General features: G+C 40.8%; 1 pseudogene; it reads left to right on the top strand.

Moving 5' to 3' along the window:
* Positions 1–206: 206 nt before the first annotated feature.
* Positions 207–13099, top strand: LOC140565106 (TRPM8 channel-associated factor homolog; annotated as a pseudogene).
* The last annotated feature ends 5554 nt before the right edge of the window (positions 13100–18653 follow it).

Genomic DNA, 18653 nt, shown 5'->3' on the forward strand with positions numbered 1-18653 from the left:
CCCCTGTGTGTTTTATTCCCACCAGCTGACCTCAGCAGAATGTAATTACGACATTGGGGATAGGGAGCTCCTTGCTGTAAAGCTTGCCCCTGAGGAGTGAAGGCACTGGCTTGATGGGGGGCCAAATACTCCTTTGTGGTTTGGACTGACCACAAGAACCTGGCCTATATCCAGCAGCCCAAGCGACTCAACCCCTGTCCGGCTTGATGCCGAAGCCGGATGCTCTGTCCAAGCGGTGGGCATCTACTGGGCCTGACCCCACTCCGGAGCCCATTATTCCCGCTCCTCGAATCCTGGCCCCCCTTCAATGGGAGCTGGAAACCACCATCTGGGAGGCTCTCCAACAAGAACCAGATCCCGGGGGTGGCCCCACTGGCAGGATATACAATGCTCAAAAAAATAAAGGGAACACTCAAATAACACATTCTAGATCTGAATGAATGAAATATTCTTATTGAATACTTTGTTCTGTACAAAGTTGAATGTGCTGACAACAAAATCCCACAAAAATAATCTATGGAAATCAAATTTATTAACCAATGGAGGCCAATTTGGCCAATTTAGGTATTAACCAATTGGGAGTCACACACAATTATAGTGGAAAAACACACTACAGGCTGATCCAACTTTGATGTAATGTCCTTAAAACAAGTCAAAATGAGGCTCAGTATTGTGTGTGTGTGTGTGTGTGTGTGTGTGTGTGTGTGTGTGTGTGTGTGTGACCTCCACGTGCCTGTATGACCTCCCTACAACACCTGGGCGTGCCTCTGATGAGTTGGCGGATGGTCTCCTGAGGGATCTCCTCCCAGACCTGGACTAAAGCATCTGCCAACTCCTGGACAATCTGTGGTGCAATGTGACATTGGTGGTTGGAGCGAGACATGATGTCCCAGATGTACTCAATTGGATTTAGGTCTGGGGAACGGGTGGGCCAGTCCATAGCTTCAATGCCTTCATCTTGCAGGAACTGCTGACACACTCCAGCCTAGAATTGACACACTCAAGTCTAGAATTGTCCTGCATTAGGAGGAACCCAGGGCCAACCGCACCAGCATATGGTCTCTCAAGGGGTTTGAGGATCTCATCTCTGTACCTAATGGCAGTCAGGCTACCTCTGGCGAACACATGGAGGGCTGTGCGGCCCTCCAAAGAAATGCCACCCCACCCCATTACTGACCCACTGCCAAACCGGTCATGCTAAGGGATGTTGCAGGCAGCAGATCACTCTCAACGGCGTCTCCAGACTCTGTCACGTCTGTCACATGTGCTCAGTGTGAACCTGCTTTCATCTGTAAAGAGCACAGGGCACCAGTGGCAAATTTGCCAATCCTGGTGTTCTCTGGCAAATGCCAAGCATCCTGCACGGTGTTGGGCTGGGAGCACAACCCCCATCTGTGGACGTCGGGCCCTCATACCATCCTCATGGAGTCGGTTTCTAACCGTTTGTGCAGACACATGCACGTTTGTAGCCTGCTGGAGGTCATTTTGCAGGGCTCTTGGAGTGCTCCTCCTGTTCCTCCTTGCACAAAGGCGGAGGTAGCGGTCCTGCTGCTGGGTTGTTGCCCTCCTACGGCCTCCTCCACATCTCCTGGTGTACTGGCCTGTCTCCTGGTGGCGCCTCCAGCCTCTGGACACTATGCTGACAGACAGAGCAAACCTTCTTGCCACAGCTCGCATTGATGTGCCATCCTAGATGAGCTGCACTACCTGAGGTTGTAGAGTCCGTCTCACAACAGCATGTAAAATTGATTGTCAATCAGTTTTGCTTCCTAAGTGGACAGTTTGATTTCACAAAAGTTGGATTTGAGTTATATTGTGTTATTTAAGTGTTCCCTTTATTTTTTTGAGCTGTGTATGTGTGTGGCTTCCGTCTGCAAAGAAGATGGTGGGGCTCTTGCTGCAACATGTGGTCATGGTACATGGGATGCCAAGAGATCTGGTCTCTGACCGGGGACCCCAGTTTGCCAGTCACTTTTGAAAGGCCTTCTGCCAACTAATAGGAGCCTCTGTGAGCCTCTCCTTTGGCTTTCACTCGAATTCCAATGGCCAGACTGAGCAGGTCAATCAGGACCTTGGTCAGGCTCTGCGGTGTCTGAGCTCTACCAACCCCTCCTCATCTACCATGGGCAGAATATGCACATAACACCCTCTGGTATTCATCTCTTGGAATGTCACCCTTTGAATGCCAGTTTGGGTTCCAACCGCCCATGTTTGCTGAACAGGGCCATGAGGTGGGGGTCCCGGCAGCATAGGACTACGCCGTTGCTGGAGAGCCTGGAAGAAGGCCCAGGCATCTCTTTTGGCATGACTGAGGCCAGGAAGCATGTAACCAACTGCAGGATGAGTGGGGCGCCGATTTGCCACCCGGGTCAGCAGGTCTGGTTGTCCGCTAAAGATCTCCCACTCCGAGTGAAGTCTAAAAAGTAATTGCCACAGTTTGTGGGGCCGTTTAAGGTAGTCAGGCGCATCAACCCAGTTACCTACCAGTTGCGCTTCCTTCCCTCTAAGCAGATTCACCACACATTCCATGTCTCAACTCAAGCCTTTCCTCTGTCATGCAGGGACTCCTCCAGCCCGGCCTTCTGCACTGCGTCTTATTGGTGGAATGGGGTAGCACCCAGTACCTGGTGGACTGGGAGGGCTATGGACCCAATCAAGAACTCATACACTCATACAGGAGTTCTGCCGAGCCTGTGCAGTGGGCCTGTGGACCTCTGGAGCTGTCCCTAGGAGAGCGGGTCCTGTAACGGGTCAGTGTCTGCCGTCACCTACCAGCACAGGGCGACAGCGGCGAGGCACAGTTACCCAAGGGCACTCCAATCCCCAGAGATTTAAGTAAAGCATTGATTTTAAGAGCTATTTCAGTTAGTTCCCTCTCCAGAGAGAGGTGCATTTGTTTTGTCATCAGTTGTTTAGTGTTAACTATCCTAAGTCTGAGCTATGCCATATTGGCGCCTTTTTTTTTTTCATTTCATTGTTTTTAAGGGATGCAACTCCACCAATTTCCTGTGCTTACTGGTGGCGCAGTGGTTTTGGACCTCCATTGCCAGGGTTGCTGGTCCAAACCTAGCTTGCTAGCTGGAAGCAACTCTTCTCCCACAAGTGCACAAAAGCACCCACAGTCACATTAACCACACATACTTTAACCATACATCACACATTAAGACCTGTCCTTACAGGCTTTCCTCTCTGCACTTGGGTCCGCTCCCTGACCATTCCGTAACAGAAATTGTGCTTTGTGGTTTTTAAAGATTGTGTTTACAAATTAGATATATACATATCATACCACAGTCATAAGAGCAGAAAACACAATTCCCAGACATAAAGAAACTGAATCTTCTGAAAGTCAAATACTGCGGTTTTAAGGAAGATAAGGACTTGGGGGGGGGGGGGGTATTAAGAGACAGGGGTTGCTTCTCCTTACATTGGAATGCATGTGTCTAACTCATGCATTGATTAACTAGTAAATCATCTGTTTTCAGATCAGTTGTGAGCGCTTACTCTAATAGGTGGCTTTGTAAAAAAAATGTCCTTCGTCCCACTTTAGTCGCTTTTTAATTGCAGAGCGTTCACATTTCCAGGAGCATCAAGTAGGACCACAAAGTTTTTCTATAAAGACTACATCCAACCTTTTGAATACTATACCTTGCATCAGTTTCATTATTATGTGAAGCCGTTGTGTGAACCTCATCATTGTGGAGTAAAAAGACATTGTCCCATCTCTGACAGATTGAGTTACTTTCATGCCGCATCATCTTACCCCCCCCCCCCCCTTTGAATTGGCTCTGTCTAGATGTGTTTATAAGGAAGAAATACTTTTCTATTGAGGAGCTTTACCATCTTTCAATTTCCTTACAAATGGAATGTTTGTTTACAAATTGACTTTTGCATCAGGAGATAGAATAGGAGATGATGCACATGAAACCTCTGCAGCTTTTGACACAGTGGGCCACAAGTTCCTCCTGTCTATCCTTGCCGGCCTTGAAATTACCTGGCTCTGCATAGTGATGGTTTGCATCGTACCTGCAGGGATGCTCATACCAGGGAACTCATGGTGCCTTGGTGTAGTCATGGATGATCAGTTATCATTGTTGCAAACATAACTCGGTCCTGCAGATTTCTCCTGTACAACATCCGGAGAATTCAAACATAGACTGAAGACCCACCTCTTCCGAGAATACTTGGGTGAATATTAGAGTGGTCACATTTTTATTGACTTGTGTCTAGTAGTGTCTAAACTTGGAGGCATCTTTGAATTTTTAGTCTATTCAAACTAGCTGAGGTTATCCTTGGGTAAATAGTAAAGCACTTTTGTTAGTCACTCTGGATAAGAGCATCTGCTAAATGTCTTAAATGTAAAGCTGGTGCTTGTTGCGGATGCTACCACTTATGATTGGTAAGTACAAAAGACGTGGCATGTTTGGATGACCTTCAGAGATGTTGCTGATCTTGTCATGGCTCCTGTCCACACAGCTAAGACATTAGAACACATGGAAAGCATGATCAGTGAACAAAAGTACAAGTATTTGGATGTGTTCCCAGGAGAGACATTAAAATCAAAACATCATCCCTGGCTCCTAACTGGGTCAACCACTCAGGTTTTGCTTTCACTTTGTCAGCTGCTTGTACTGACATGCTAAAAAAACAAACAAAAAAAACTACTATTCTCATTTCGAACCACACAGATACAAACCATTAAGGTGTTTGTGATCCATAATTCCACATCCAAAGATGATCCAGTAGATGTGTAAATGTGCTGAATGAAACAAAACCAAGATATGTATGCTGTTGATGGGATTGATCTATGCCCAATCAAATACACATGGTAGGTGCTCTAGAAGTAACTGTGCTGACTGTGACTAAATCTGTGACTGTGATTTTCAGTGTTGAAGTTCAGGACCCCACAAGACCACAACAGGGCAGGTATTATTTGGGTGGTGAGTCATTCTAAGCACTGCATTGACACTAACATGGTGTGTTGCACCGGTATGAATAGATCAGACACAGCAGTGCTGCTGAAGTTTTTAAACATCTCACTGTCACCCAGCCAGCTGCGTCCTGTGATGACTGATTATGGACTGGAGGTTGACCAACACAAACTGTGCCGCAAAAGATTACCTTCTGTTTCTGACTTAACATCTACAAGGTGGACCAACAAGATAAAAGTCTCTAATATAGTGGACAATAAGTGGACACAGTGTTTAAGAACTCCAGCAGCACTGCAGTGTCTGATCCACTCGTACCAGCACAACACTTACCAACACACCACCACCATTTTCCGTGCAGTGCTGTGAGAGAATTTGCTATGAGAATTAGTTTTAGCTGAATGTGCATGGAAAGGGTAATTTTATACCACTTTAATTGAACACACAGTTAATTTAAAAAGTTGACTAATATGTCATGTGTCTGATATAATTTTTTTTAAGGAAATCAAATATTCTCTAATGAGTTATGGTTTACTAGTATTGATTGAAGTAAATGAACAATTTTAGGTTGCTTTTACAGTCTTAATCTGATTTTTATTGAGCTAATTTAAAGCTGTTCTAAGGACTAGATTTTTTATGTCCTATAAAGTAAAACCAAAAAATCAAAGAGTTCACAATGGAATATTTACGGTCCAAATGTGTATTTTAAAGATTTAGGTTGTCTGTGATTTGTCAATGTAACAAGTCATGTACATGTTTTCACTGTATGAAGTGGGAGTGCGCCGATCCTCTCAGATTAAGGAGGAATGAACTTGCTCTATGTTTGTATACACAACAGCTCCACCTGGATAATCTTTGACAGCATGTTTTATTGCTGCTGTCTAAGACCAACTTGCGCCACATCTTATACTTGCTGCAGGTTCTCCACAGCCAGGAGTTCGGAGATTATGAACAGCAATTCCTAAAAAGGCTTGGCAATGATTGTATCAGTAATCTGTCCATGCAAGCATTCGATTGTGATGTGTATAAATCAGTAGTTGAACTTCTCAAAGATTTGGTTAAGGCAGGATTTCCACAGGTGTCTCCTAAATGCCCTGCTAAAAGTCCAAAAGATTGTCTGCTTCTCCAAGTGGGAACTACGATGTTCAAAGTTTGTGAAGATCGTGATGCACTTCTGCCACACATGATTTTAAAGCCAACTAACCTTCAATCTGTGGCCAATTCAAGAGTCAAGATCAGTGCAAGTACAGCAGGTAAAGTATATAGTGAAAATGTAGTCACTCTGAATTCTTCAACCAACATTTTGCATCCAAACATCATAACTCAAAATTCTATAGTAACTCTAACTGCTATGGCTTACTGTAACTCGGAGGGATTGAGAAGCTCCCACCTAGAAATGATTATCAGGGATTGCAGCAATAGATGTTTCTTTGGTAAAATAAACAATGGCTGATTCAACTTGAAATGCACTGGGATTTTAACTTAACTCCTTAAACCCTTTACATAGACCCACACTTTTTGTACCTACTTATGTTGACTTTGTAATTTGCTTAATCAAATTAATGCTGGTTTGGTCAACAAAACATTTAAATAATAAAGTACAAAATATAGGTGATTGTTCACAATGATATGTTTTCTTTTGTTGAATGTATGTTTGGCTAAGTGGTTGTTTTATTGTTTTTGGTCAATTGGTCAATTAATTGCTTTCTTATTTCAGATAGCGAAGAATGGATAAGCACAGGTCTCTATCTTTCTCCTGGAATGAAGACTTGCATGACAGTGCCCAGATAAATAATAGGCAAAGGATGGCAGGTATATATCTCTATTTGTATTCTGATTATATTCATACCATTTTGTATAATTTTATTCCAACACAACACCACATTAACTAGCCAACTGAACTGTTCAAGCACAATAGGGTTGTAGGGCAATAGGTCACAAACCTACTGGAACTGAAACTACTTGAATTTTGTATGATTGCATATTTTGATATAATTAAATACATTAAACCTGCAGGTTCAGATTGGCTGTCAAACTGATGAGTTAAGCAATGCAAATGAACTGAATTGGGCTCAAAAGGTGTGTGTGCATTTCCCTTTGGAAAAAGAGAGTCTCCAAGTTTGTAATCTGTGGGGAGGCCTCATATACCTGATTGCACCTCCTAGAACTACAGTACAGGACTTGGAGGTTGTCATAGAGACAGCCGTAAAGGCACCATACTACAAGTCTGGTAAATATGATTAATAGTTATTGCTCATTAGAAAGTCCATATTGAGCAATGGTATTCTATGGTAAAAGTCAAATTTTTCTCAGGACAGACCAGTGTATCTGAATGGATAGCCGAGATCTGTACAGCACCAGCACCTTGGGCAGAGCTGGAGTTTGAGAATCTCATCATGGCCATGCCGTCTGAGGTGATACGCCATCTGGATTGTCCAGACATGGTTGCCGCTCTCTGGGACTCCATTATGAGAAGCATAGCTGACTTGGCAGCTAAGCCTGCAAAGTTTCCCCGCAAGGAGCGCTTTGTTGCTGATGTTCAGATCTCTTGTGGTGTGTATCACGTAGAAGTGTTTTAATCTCTTTTATAGCAGAACTATTACCACTATCATAAATGTGATTACATGACTTGCAGTGTTTACATGACTTACCCTTTCCTACAGGCTTCATGCATTCTGGTTACCCCATTATGATGCACACTGGCTCTGCTCCACATCTGGTGAATTCCTTTTGTTCCTGGTAAAAGCAATTTTTGGGGAGCTATCCATGAGCTGGGACATAACCAGCAATGCTCTTATTGGGAGTTCCCACCACATACGACTGAGGCTACCTGTAATTTGTGGTCGGTGTATGAGCATGAGGTGGTGCTGGGTGTGAACAGAACAAATGCTCATGGGAGCATGACAGCGCAGAATCGTCTAAGCCGAATTACGAAGTATATCGCGGAAGGCAGGCGTCTGGAGAAGTGGGAAGTGTTTACAGCCTTGGAGACTTATATTCAGGTACAAGTGCTGAAGACCCCTGTTTAAATTTCCTGACCTCAGAGAGTTGCACTTTGACTAAGATTTAAACAAATCAGCAGAAATTTTAACCTTTTCAAACATTTTGCATGCAAATATCATAGCTCAAATCTAAAGCTTAAAACAGACAATGACTGATTCAACTTGAATAACATTAAGATTTTAGACTCCACTGAGGCTTGGACTTGGCAGCAGCTGATGTCAGACTGGATGAGACTTACCGGCATAAATCTACCTCCTTAAACCCTCTACGTAGGCCAAGACCATTCATAACGATTTTACTCTCAAAATTATAATTACATAATATACAGTTTTAGAGATCCTAAAATAGAACCCTGTGGGACTCCACAAAACTCCCAGCACTAGGATAATTTACAAAATATAGGGTTCACAATATAAAAAAATATACATACTCCGCACCTAATATTTGGTTAAATACCACATACTAAATTCTTATGGTAGTAAGTATGGGGTAACCAAATATGATTGGATGAGGTTGGAGTTCTATTAATTTGTTGTTTTCCTGTCAAAGACCTGATTTCTAGACACTGTACCCATATTTATTTCAAGATGGGGTTGAGCCAGGACACAAACCAAAGTAGACAAAATTGGACAAGACTCCTCTTCTTATTTCGGTCGCCAGCCCCTGGCCTGGAATGATGATTTTTTTTTCTCATGAAATTGGTTGGACACCTGCTTTGTTTGTTGCCCACCAAAACTTAATTTTGGGTTAATACTAGCAATTTAATGCATGCAGAAAGCTGTAGACCACTATTTGTTATACTTCACACAAATTCATGGGTAATGTTTTAATTTAGAGTGCAGTCAGTAACTGTTCTTTCACAAGCTTCTCTACTAATATACCTGGATCAATTACATAATAAACTTTGTTCTGTTTTTCAGTTTGTTTGTTTTCTTCTCTTTTTAAAGCTGCAGGAAGAGTTTGGCTGGGATGCCTTTAAGAAAGTCTTTGCAGCTTACCGTGACATGAAGAACGTGCCAAAGGACAACAATGGCAAGATGAACCTGTACGCTGAAACCTTTTCCAAGGTGGTGGAAAAAAATCTGGCCTCTTTCTTCAAGGCCTGGGGCTGGCCCATCCAGCCCAGTACTGAAGAAAACCTGTGCAGCCTCCCTGAATGGGGTGACCACCCTCTAGTTCGTAGCTGAACCAACCATGTCATCTCTCTTAAAGAATTCTGTCTCAGATTATACATATTCCACTGTTCCACTTGTCTAAATAAATCTTTGAAACTTGCTATGAAATTTGCATAAGACATTCATAATAACTGACATAAACATTTATAAAGGCTCATTTAAATAAATGTCAGTTTATATGTCAACCAAATGTAAGTCTTAATGTCTACACAGGTTTACATAATTTGTCATTAAGATGCTAATGTATGTGTTAATTGCTTGATGTAATTTACATCAACTGTCTTTGAACACATTGTGTTGATTTGTTCATTTTGAGTATGACTACAAAGTTTATATGTTTTAGTCTTTCATAATGTCAGTCTTTCATAACGGCAGTGTCATTTACTGACATTAATTATATCATATGCATTCTTCATTTATTAGTTGGGATTATGAGTTGATTTGCAGTGATGAAACATATATTTGATAAAAATTAAAATAATTAGGTAGAAAAAATAGGTAAAAGTAACTGCCACTTTGCAAAAGCCTTCTGAAGTTATTAGAGCTTCAGATGTTTAAGCTTAGCAATATATAAAAATACATAAATATTTAGTAGACGAAAGGTTAGAATGTTTTAAACAACAATGTCTGTAGTAATGATATGTAGTGTATGTAGCTACAATCATTTTGCTGACTTTTGTGCAATTTCACAGTTTGCTCAGTAACCCTTTAAGGGTGTTTTCAAAAGAAAATAAACAGTCAAGAACTGACATGGTATTAGGTTTAAGTTTTGAACGCAAAAAAAGTTGTAAAAAACATGACATGATTTTTAGATTTTAGATTCTAGAAACAATATATGCAAACAATAAAAATAAATAAATAAACGAATTTGGCCTTTGGGAGTTATTTACACAGTTACTCTAACAAAAGATGGATAGACTCTATTTTAAAGTCATTTGGTTGAGGAACAATTTATAAATAAGCAGGTATGCCAATACTTTTGGTTATATAATATGTCACTGGCACTGAGGAAACAGCAGCATGAATGCCAAAGTTTGCCTTTGACATGTGTCCAGTTTTTGTTCCACTAAGGGGAAGCATGGTTTGTATCTTTCTTGGTGGCAACTTAACCAAAGGGAACTCTGTAATGTCTAAACATTTTAGCTGTTTGAGCTGTCATGCCATGAAATAACAAAAGGGCTTGTTCTGTTAGTAAGTAGTGTAGTAATGTAAATTTAGAATACAGCACAGTGGCGTATATGTCCAACCACTAAAAACTACTTACATTACATCTTCAAATGCTATTTCTAGAAATTGCTGATTTAAATTCCACAGATATTTGACTTGTTTCCTTGTATGATTGAGGATAATAGTGTACAAATGCTTTAACACATTGGAATCAACAGACACGGCATAGTAAGAATTGTTTGAATGTATGGATTTAAGGACAGGCTCATAAATTAAGACTCTTTTGCATTGATGCATCCTTTATATTTGTTAAGTTTCAAGTTTTACTTAAAATGTTCTCAGAGCTGAGAAGTACACATTTCAGTTCCAACACAAGTTTTCATTATTCCTATGAAAATATAATTTCATCACACTTGATTTAACTACAGTACTAACTAGCCTAACCAGGTTTGGTTTGTTGGTGTTTTGACAACCTAGGTGTAGCACCTCTGCGAAACCCTGTCAGTACACTGAAAATATAGTTTGTGTAAATGTGAATCTCATTATATATATATTTTTAAAAGAATGGTGCAGCCCGCCATGAACATATTTGAATATGAATATACCATTTCTCAAGTACTTTTGTAAGGATAAAAAAACATTGAAGATAGTATATTCGGTGACACTGTGGCAGTGATCTGAACTTAGTGGAAGAAATGAAGAGAGAATGAAGATAAAAATCATAACAGTTTCCCTTAATGCAGGGCATAGGCAAGATGCAAGTGCAAGCAGTTTTTATTATCATTGTCCATGAAGTGAGCAGTAGAAACTAGCAAGGTTGGGACATCTATGAAAACAAAATACAAGCAATGCAGGAGAAGTCAGTTGTTGTGACTTGACTTACAGACTCCAATTTAATGCGATACAGTGATTTCTCCCATTTTACATGCAAACACTCTAGGGGCATCATGACATATGTTTATGTTTAATTACATATAGTCACTGTCATGTAAAAACCTTGCGTCTCTATTTTTGCCCTTTTTGACTTTTAGCATTAATTTTAATCTGGCAGTTCTGTACATTGTGGCAAATTCAAATAAGGAATGAAACAATAGAAATGGGAAAAAAAATTACATTGACATAACCAACGTAATTTTGGAAATAGTTTTTTTGCATGACAGCAATAAGTATATGTATATGGGTGAATTCTTTACAGTCACAATGAGAAATACATTTCTTGGTAAAATCTTGGTAAATTTGCATCCCTTAGTCCATTTTTCTGTGTAGCTTGAAGTAAATGTCTGTAGAGCTGCATCATACCAATTTCCAGCTTACACACAGGTATATGCTTTTCCGACATTTCCATCCAGTGGATATAATCTGCATTACACACTCTATTCCGTGCTTTTATAATGCCTGTTGAAGGAACATCTGTTGAACATGATTAATACTGCATGAGAAGGGTTTGTTTTAAATTTCAAAATTAAGGATACTATCCAAAGAAGGACCATAAATATTTTAGTTTAGGTAATTTAAAAATGATATTGCAAACCTGTCATTTAAATGTTTTGTCTGAAGAAGTGTTTCTAGTAGTGAGGCATTTTTCGCTGAATCTGAAGGAATAAAAGCTACATCGTCCAACTAATTTATGATGCAATGCTTCTGCTGCCTCACGATTTGCTGCCTCACGCTTCATTAAAACTAGTTTTCATGAAGGAGCCTGTAGAACCACTGTTAGAACAGCTGTGAACTGTTAACATAAGCATTTATAAAGTTGAATGTATTTTTTTAATTGTTCTCATGAAGATATGTCAAAGACTGTCATCCTTGAAATCACTGGTCTCAGATTCTGCAGTGACCTTTTGGTCAACAAAGATGAGCTCTGTTTTGTGTGTTACTCCAATTGAACTTTCTTGTTTTTCTTGATTGGCAGTTAAACTCACTTTTGCTGAACTGAACTCTTGCAGGTTCTTCAGTTTAAAACTGTGAAGAAACCTCTTAATGTGCTTGGAGGAACTATAAAGAAACCCTGTTCTTCTATAAACCCTTTTTGGAGGATTTTGAAAGCACCATAAGGGGTTCCTCCACAGTATAGTCAAAAAACAAATTATTTGTGTAAAATTAGTATATTTCTATTAAATTCATTATATTATATTCAGTATATTTCATTATATAAATTCAAATTAGAATGGAATAAGTATTTTTATAAATCAGAAGTATGATTTGACTGAAAAGATTTTGTGCAATATTTTCAGCTGTGAATCAGCAAACCTACAACCAGCATGTAACTCCTCTGCTGCATTCTCTTCACTGCCTTCCTGTGGCTGCCGGCATCAGATTTAAAACATGATGCTGATGCTGGTCTAGAAAGCCAAAAATGGACCAGACCCTTCAAACTTCATGACATGGGTCAAAAGCCATTTTTTCTGTCCTGAAGTGGTGGAACGAACTTCCTCTTAGTGTTGAACGTCTTCAAACGCAGACTGAAGACCCACCTCTTTCAAGAGTACTTGGGTAGTCCAAGTGTAGATTTGAGTGTTATGGTCTCCATACTGAATGTGTTTAGTAGTATCTAAGCTAACAACAAAACACTTTTTTAAGATGCTTTGGATCTGCAAAATGTCAAAAATGTAAATGTACACCCATGAGTTGCCATAGGAAAAGCCAGCCTGTGCACAGGAAACTGACACAGGAGCAGACAACCTGTATGCCAGTGCAGGAGCAGAGGCAGCGGGCACTGCTGGCACAGGAGCGGATGGTGCCACTCGCACGGGAGCCACAGCAGACACCATCGCTGGAGAAGACATGAACAATCTGGGAGGCGCCAGGGCCGGGGCAGTGAAGCTGTAGGCTCTGGCTCGCGGCACGGGCATTGAAGTTGCATCCATTAACAGAGTGGATTTTGAAGCTGCTGCTGGTGGCTTTTTGATTTGTGTACATGCTTGGTGGTGGACCTATTGCGATCCTGGTTGTAGCGTGAAGACAGATTGCAAAATCGCATCCTTGATAAAATGGGATTTTGTCTCTCAGACCGAACTGTGATATCAAGTAAGCTCCAGACGTGAACCAAGAAGGTATTATCTCTACAAGGCTTTATTACTTCCAGAGCATGCTGCTGTGCTTTGCTGGACATGTGCTCTGAGGGCAGAAGCTGGGAGATTTTGAACAGAATTTCTGAAAAAACTGTAAAAGTTGTCTATGCAGCAGTCACACAACTATCACATAGAAGTGAGTAGTTGAACTTCTCACAGACCTGTATAAAAAGGCAGGATTTCCACAGTTGTCTCCTCAATGTTCTGCTGTAAGTCAAAACAATCACTTGCTACTCCAAGTTGGAAAGGAGCTGTTCAGGCTTTTCAGAACATCCCGAGGCACCTCTTTTATACAGCATTGTAAACACACCTAAGTCATTGTTGCATTTAAATCTGTGGGATATGTTTAAAAAAAAAGGATTTGTTAGCAATCTGGTCAAATAATGAAATTGTCCCCATGCTCTATCAATAATTAATTATGAGCTAGCTGTAGTTGCTAGTGGTCACTAAATGTTTACAGTGTATTGGAGTTAACTTTATGATCACACCTGGATAGAACACAAGGTTACTACTTTTATTTACTTTTGTCTAACAAAATGATAAACACTACTGTTTCAGTATCAAAAAAATATTTTGCAAACTTCAAGTTTAATGTGGTTCTGCAAAAAGAATTCTTTAGAAAAATATGCAGTGTTGTTTATCAGCAGAATATGTTGTTACCACTTGATAAAATTATATGCATCAACATTTTCTATTCTAGAGGGCAAACAGTGACAATTGCTGACACTGTTCATAATCAACTTTATTGAGAAACTTTATATTACAGTTCAGACAGGCTGTGTGTAGAGCTGAGAGTTAGTGTCAGTTAGTCAGTTACTGTTATTACCTCACAGCTCATACAGAGACTGTATGCAGAGCTGAAAGTCAGTGTTATATTACAGCTCAGACAGAAGCTGTGTGTAGAGCTGAGTCAGTGTTACTCAGTCAGTGTTATGTTATTATAGTTCAGACAGAAGCTGTATGTAGCGCTGAGAGTCTGTGTTAGTCAAAACGCGGTAAAGACATGAAATCTTCTTTAGCATTTTAAGATTGCTTCTTTTCAAAAGCATATATAAGCTCCCTGGACAAAGAATCCCCTTGTCTGCTTAAGGTGGTGTCGCAAAGCGGATTTGGTCTACAGGAAAGTTTTGTCAGAATTGTGAACATCAACATAACCTAACCCTTACCCTAGCCTATGTAATTTATTTAAATTCACCCATGCCTTACCCTAACCTAGGCTTAACCCAATCTAAACTTAATCTAACCGTAACCTTAAACCATAGTACAATGTAAAAATCATACCATTCTTCAGGAGTTTCTATCCTCTAATTTCCTTTCTTAGAGGCTCTAAATTGGAGAGAAGTAGCATGAATGTGATTACTTCATGCGGGGCAGTGGTGGCTCAGCGGTTTGAGCGCCGAGCTATCGATAACAGGATTGTGTGTTCGGGCTCAGCAAGCTGCCACTGTTGGCCCCTTGAACAAGACCCTTTGCCCTCTCTGCTCCCCGGGCACTGGAGTTGGCTGCCCAATGCTCTGGGTGTGTGTACTCACTGCCCCTAGTTCACTAGTGTGTGTGTGTGTGTTCACTACCACAGATGGGTTAAAGGAGGACACATTTCACTGTTCAGTGTACACTGTACAGTGACAAATACGTGCACCTTTACCTTACTGTTGTGACACAATATTTTCTCAATTCTTCGCTTATATGGCAAAACAATGTCACCATTGGAATGTGAGTTGGAGTGTGTGTTTTTTTTTGAGAATCTTACAGAAAAATATGTTTTAAGAAAAATCTTCATGCAAATGTTACAAATGTCTTGGGGGCCACTTTATGTCATACATGCAAAAATTGTATGAAGCACAGAAATTTTATTTCTGACATTTTGGAGAGACAAGGTTTCTGCAAAATAAATAAATATGTATGTGGGATGGGATTAAATACTGTAAAGTGGGAGCCTTGAAACTCATTTCTTCAGATGACCCATTCAGGAAGTAGATATGCAAATCAGCCAGTATAACACAATGGAACTATCTTACTTTACTGAATAAAATTTCATTACAGCCTCATAGACATGATAGAGCAAAATGGGATGTTTAAAGCAGTAACTATAGCTATTCAATGCTCAGTGTTCTTCAGTGACACCCAGATATTATATGCATGATCTGTCATGGTCTTGGAACTTCAGCCTCCCTATCACACCAGATGCGTGAGATTTCAGACTGTTGAAAACAGAAAGCAGAAATAAATACTTCAAACAAAGATGAACTGATCTACACAAAAACAAAGCTTCCCCAAGGTTAGATTTCACTCTTATTACATCAGACAACAATTAGAGAAAATAAGTAATTGTTCAAAGGTGTCTTAGGATGGAAAATTTATTTCGGCCTAAATGAATAATGGAATTAAGTTGAATAGAGTTCAGAACATGGAAGTGACAAACCATAAACCTCAAACATGGTTGTCTCTTCATTGCAAAGGAAATCATATATCCAAAATCAGGTATAAATTCAGCCAAATTCAAAGCCCCAAAATACCTGTTTTTATGGTTCAGTCACAGTACAATGGTACAGTGGCAGAGTTTTCCTGGCATAATTTAGAGAATGGATAAATATAGTACACTAGGGCTCCTAGATTCCTCATTCAGAAAGGCAAGGCAAGGCAAGGCACATGTGTAAGTCTATCTATGTAGGCTGTCCTCACAAACTAAGTGACCATGTAACAAGGGACGCTCAGGCACAGGAAGAGGCATAAGTTTGCCCGAGGGGAGGGTCTTTGGGTATTTGAACTGGGCACAGGTGCTCAGGATAGACAGAAGGATCTTTTGGTCCACTGTGTCAAAAGCTGCGGAGAGGTTGAGGAGAATCAGAACCGATGACAGTTTGGCAGATTTAGCTTCAGTAGAGTGTGCTGCCTTGAAGCCAGACTGGTTAGGGTCCTGTCTGTTCTGAGTGAGAAAGAGAGACATTTGGTTGTATAAGGAGCGTTCAAGAATCTTTGAGAGGCAAGAGAGAAGAGAAATGGGTCTGTAGTTGCCGATTTCCAAGCTGTCCAGAGTTGGTTAAGGAGAGAGGAAAAGATGGTGAAAAGTTTGTGTGGGTCAGATGCAGATGCTTCCAGTTTCCCCTTGTAGAAAGATGCTTTTGCAGCAGCAACTTCAGTTCTAAACCTGGAAAGAACAGATTGAGAAAGGGGTGATCAGGGAAATCCGGAGGAGTCACAGCCACATGTAGTGTATATACATTGGCTCTGTGGGTATTTAAAGATCTAAAGGAATGGTATGGAGTCGAGAGACAATATGGTGAGGCCCATGGGTTAGCCTTAAATGGGAGAGCATGAACCATTCCCAGGCCTAATTTTGTAAAGCCATTCATGAACTGAACAAACATAGTATGTGACAATTGATTTACACCCCTCATGGAGCTAAAAAGTGACATCCTATATATGGAAATAGTGCAACAATACATGACCTGTAGAAGGGTATAAAATGTGAGATGCTCCTCTGTCTAGGGAGAGAGAGCAGAGGGGCACTGAGAATTGGCAGGCTCTCTCCACACTGTACTTTTGAATAAAATGTTTCAACATTGCAATTGAAAGACAGTGGTCATGAGTCTCCTTTCAAGAAGAAGTCCTTCCAAGAACACCACGACACACATCCAGAGCAGGGACAAAGATAAGGTCCAGAGTGTTCCCTGCTCTGTGTGTTGGTGCAGACTGGTTGAACAGGAGGACCAGGAGAACGATAGAGAACAATGATGTGAAGTCTATTGGGAGAAGAGGAAATGTCAAGATTAAAAAAAGATAGTGGGGTGAAGCATCACAGAGGAGAGAGGACGTCAAGGCGGCTAGAGTTCCATGGATTCCTAGTGATCCATGTCTCTCTCAGAGCCAGGACGTTTAGAGACAGAGCAGAAGCAAAAGCTGAAATGAAATCTGCCTTCTGCACCGCAGACTGGCAATTCCAGAGTCCCCCAGTCAACATCCCCCTGGTATTAGAACAAGGTGGGTAAATGAGGTTAGTGGAATTGTGGTGTCTGCTTCAATGTCAAGAATTGAGGCTGTTGGCCCTTCCTCTGCAATTCGCACTTTTAGCTGACCTAAAACTACACCTGAATCCGCACCTCAATCAAATGAGCACCAACTTCTATGTTAACCCAAAGACAAGAATATTAGCAGAATCTAGTTAAAAGTATATTTAAAAAACAGTTTACCTTACAAGCTAAAGATGAAACCCAATTAAAAAAACAAGCACTGCAAGTTACGTTTGGCCACCGCTACGTTCAGCCATTGTTAACTTCTATAAGTAGAATGCTATGGGGTGGAGTTTGTTGCTCTCCCTATATTGTTGGGAGAGGACTGCCCCTACCCCGATATTGGAGGCATCTACCACCACGACAAACGGTGTTGGCCGACCAGTCCAACCTTTCATCCAAGTGGAGTCCAAGATACCCGTAGGTCTTCTGGAACATTGAAAAGTACTGTCCCCTATGGTGCACCTGTGCTGCTGTCTCTGCTCCAGCCTCTGAAGTACAGAGATTAGTGATTATTTTGTATGTCCAATGGACATGGAATCTTTTTCCATGCATATGTGCAGGGCTAACTATATACTAAATATAAACACAGCTTGCCACAGTCATGAGTCAAGAGCAGAAAACACAATCCCCATTCAGTGGAGGATTTTAAGCACCGTAGTCAAGCACATGAAGAAACTGAATTTTATGAAAGTCAAAACTACTGTTGCTTTGAGGAGGATGAGGACTTGAACAAAATGATTAAGAGACTGGGGTTTCTTCTCCTTACATTGGAATGCATGTTCAATGTGTTTAACTCATGCATTGATTAACTAGTAGAGGAAATGTATTTTCTTTCCAGCTCAGTTCTAAGAAATCCTACTGAGCACCTTGAGAAAGCAATTGAAATCTACTCCAACTTCAATCTACCTTTCTATTCTTCAGGGTGGTTTATGTCAACCAATATGGTAACCAAAAAGTGTTGGGCCCACTGCTTAGAGATTTGAAATCCTTGGAAGATGATGCCATTTTTGTGTCAAGTTTAGGCAAAGTGATCAGGGGAACTGTGTTTGCTGTATTTGGTGGTTATCTTGCAGCGTACTGTATAGGTGGCTTTGTTGAAAGATTTCCTTCCATATGGTCCCAGGACTTGGACCTTTTATTTATTATGGAGACATGGCTTTAATGTGGAGAATAAATCCAACCTGTAGAACTCTGCCCCCTGGACTACCTGTAATTTAATTCCCAGGAGGACTTGCGGCCGGGGCGGTGGTCTTGCCACAGTGTATATACATGACTTAAAATGTTCTCATAAAATGTTGT

The sequence above is a fragment of the Salminus brasiliensis genome, chromosome 11 (genome assembly GCF_030463535.1).
Source record: "Salminus brasiliensis chromosome 11, fSalBra1.hap2, whole genome shotgun sequence".
NCBI classification, from domain to species: Eukaryota; Metazoa; Chordata; class Actinopteri; order Characiformes; family Bryconidae; genus Salminus; species Salminus brasiliensis.